Source organism: Lactuca sativa, chromosome 3 (genome assembly GCF_002870075.4).
Source record: "Lactuca sativa cultivar Salinas chromosome 3, Lsat_Salinas_v11, whole genome shotgun sequence".
Classification (NCBI taxonomy): domain Eukaryota; kingdom Viridiplantae; phylum Streptophyta; class Magnoliopsida; order Asterales; family Asteraceae; genus Lactuca; species Lactuca sativa.
The window spans coordinates 116,263,673-116,267,335 of NC_056625.2; the positions used below are offsets into that span (position 1 = coordinate 116,263,673).

At 33.1% G+C, this 3,663-nt stretch overlaps 1 long non-coding RNA gene across 1 annotated transcript; it reads right to left on the minus strand.

The window, feature by feature from the left end:
* Positions 1 to 1,813: 1,813 nt before the first annotated feature.
* On the minus strand, positions 1,814 to 2,903 carry LOC122196893 (uncharacterized). The gene is made up of 2 exons (XR_006189343.2): positions 2,189 to 2,903; positions 1,814 to 2,069 (listed from the first exon to the last, which is right to left on the minus strand). It is a non-coding gene; the product is annotated as an uncharacterized LOC122196893 (long non-coding RNA).
* Between the last annotated feature and the right edge of the window lie 760 nt (positions 2,904 to 3,663).

Consider the following 3,663-nt stretch of genomic DNA (forward strand, 5'->3'; position numbering starts at 1 on the left):
GTTGGGCGTACTTAGAAACTTATTGCGAAGAGGTTATCCGGATGCAGCAGTTACGTTGGGCGTACTTATAGATTACGTTGGGCGTAACCCTTGTTTTGCCATTACGCTAAGCGTACCTGTCCATTACGCGGGGCATAATTGACTCTTCCAACATTTTTTCTTTCTTTTAACTTGTAAGCCCTAATTCCGCTCCAGTCTTTTCTTTTGTGCTCTATCGACAACTAATAACTGCAAATCATAATTCAAAGCATTATAAGTACTTTTTAGTTCTAAAAGAGAATAATAAAGACTAAAATATTAAGATAAAATGTGTATATATATATATATATATATATATATATATATATATATATATATATATATATATATAAATACACATATCAGCCTTCCAAATTGATGCTTCTTTCTTCACCTTGCTTGAAAGGCACCACAAAACACACTTTTGAGCTCAAAGGAACACATACAAGGTGTGACATCCCAAAATTTAGGTCAAAGACTGTGAACGGTCAAGTTCACAATAAGTCTCTTGGTAATTTGACTCATTGAGTTTTATTGCATCTTATGTGAAATAAATGAATTCATTTTAACTATTATAAGATATAAGATGATATCTTACTTCCAAATATGTAATCTGGCATTCAACTCAAACTGCAACCCTAGGAATACGTTTGAAAAACTAAAATATCATTTTAAGCAGTTGTGAGCAAAGTAAACATTCTAGTCCCATAGTACGTGTTTCCCTGTTTCCGAAAATATAAAGAACGCCCAAAACTGAGTTCGTATGCAAAAGATACGACTGTTTTAAGAATCTGAAACCAATATAATACTTATTTCTTAAAAACGGTCAAAATTGTTTGTATCCGTTGAGGGACTTGCACACCTCAAATGTAAAATTTGAAAGCATTTTTGAACTCGGGTCATAGCCTAATATTTATAAAAGTTGAAAAATCAAACGTTTTCAGATTTTTTAATCGCGAAACCTTAATCTATTTATTTCGACATGATTTCTATTATCGGGAACTTATCCCAGATTAATATATAAATTGAAATCTGGTTGATGTGGACTTTAACGAAAGAAATAGCCCTATTTTTCTAAATGTGTGTACAAGTATATATATATATATATATATATATATATATATATATATATATATATATATATATATATATATATATATATATATATATATATATATATATATATATATATATATATATATATATATATATATATATATATGTGTGTGTGTGTGTGTGGAACACAATTTATAATCAATTATAAAGTGTTTTGGTATAGTTTCTTTTATAAATATACAACATATTGTCAAATAGACATCATAGAATCACAATATATATGTTAAATAATAAAAACACTAATGTATATACGTGTATAGATGTATGTAATTAAGAGAACGGTAAAGAACCATGACATAATAAATTAATACATTACTTGCAAATGTCTCAAACTATTTTATGTCTATATACATTTTATGTATGGTGATTTTCAAAAGTCTTAAACAAATACCCATATACAAATAACCAAATATATATAAAGAAAACGAATCAAAATATATTATTTTCCTTCACATTTTAATTTAACCAATGCTACACACATATTCTATCTCTCATGTATTTATACAACCAAAATCTTCTCCAAAATCATAAAAATATGACTACATTTTATTTCCTACAAATCTTCCTACCCATTTAAATAATGACATGTGTCATGTTACTATCCTAAAATATTTTTTAATTTCATTAAATGAACATTAAATGTTACACATGTCACCATTTAATTGGATAGGATGATATGTAGGAAGAAAAGGTAGGAGGATATTTAATTTCTCTAGAAATATTTATACAAATCTTAAAACCCAAATATCATCCTAAATCTATCAAGCACATCCCCATATCCCCCATATCTTAATTAAAAATTAGCTACATGTGCTACAAGATCAATCTTTACAATTACAATCAAATAAAGATCATCCCTGTTGCTTCAATCACGTTTACCATCTTCTGCACTCTACCCTCAATCTAACACTCCACCCTTCTTCTCTTTCACTTCCCTGTCAATAAAGCTCAAAATAAACAACACATCTCATTTATGAGGAATCGGTTATACTAGTATATCCTCTAATTTTTGTTGTTTCAGCCAAGAACACGCACCGCGAGTTAGGATTTTTACCTGTGAAAGTCAAGAAGAGGCAGCCCCGTTCTCCCTCTCCCTCGGTGACAAGCACCACTCAAACATCCCTTTCCTCATCTGTTTTCCTGCTTTCCCTTGTCGAACAACAAGCCTATCAATTTCTATCAAAAACAAATCCAAACATCAATCTTTATCCTACATTGATTCCAAATCACCCCATCGCTGCTGCTGCCTTTCCCGATCACCAAACAGCCCATTGTCGGGGCTTTGTCATCGGAAACCAATGGCAGACCCCACATCCCGCTGCTTCGATTCTCTTTTTCTTCTTCTCTTCGGTCCAGCCAAGCACCGAAGGTGCCTCCTCTTCAACCCTCGATCGAATCTCATCGTTGCACCCACCAAGGACCCGGACTCCTTCGCAGCTGCTGCTCGCGACACTCCACCATTTTCTCCGTCACTTCGGCCTCGTCAAACCCCGAAGACAAACCCCGTCGTTGCTGATCTCTCCTCCTCTCTTCGCACCTCCCATTCGGACGACAAAGAGCAAAATCTCGCTGCCTCGTGCCTTCCTTCCTCTGGTTCGGCCAAACACCGGATATGCTCACTTATTCCGATCGATTACCACCACCGATACACCTCCGTTCACCGCTTGATCGCTCGATTCTTCCCTCTCCCGATCCATAAAGAGGACGACGCCTCTGTTGTTCTTGGAGCCCCTTTTGATAGACTGAACACGAAACACGACCTAAAAACGTGTTTCTGATTTTGACCAAGTCAAAGGTCAAAAAACTCAAACCTTGTTTTAAAATGAACAACATCATCCTTCCCTTGATTACGTTAATCAAAATCAGTCCCAATACCCAAATAATGGTTCCATTTATTCAAAAACAACCCATACATTGAAAATTATCAACCAAAGCAGTCATATTCATTCAATTAAATTACCAAATAGCCCCAATAGTTTAGTGAAGTTAAAAAAAAAAAAAAAAAAAAAAAAAAAACACTATAGTTTAAATTCGTTACGAAATGGACCCAAAAGTATTTCAAATATTCAATAATTGTGGATTTACAGTTTCTCACGTCAAACTTCTCAAAACAAATAAATTCGAACAATTGGAACTAACGCTTGAGTGCTTACGACCCATTATTAATATTTTAATTATTTCACGCCGCGGGTGGGGGGGGGGGGGGGGGGGGGGGGAATACATGTGCCTAAATATTTTGTTTATACAAATCAATTTCCTTTTTATTCGAAAATACAATAAATCTAGTTTATAAATATATTACTATTTAACAATTTACCATATTGTTACGAATAAACTAGTATAAACTTTTGGTATGCGTATTATGGTTATTTTATCGTGAAATAACCAGTTCACATAACAAATACTACTTGATACAAAATTAATTGATTTTTATGTGACATTGTATATTATAACAAGCACGTTATAAAACTCTATAGTATTTCAAAGATTCAAGCTATTACTATGCATGTTTATTTATATGTTTAAGTA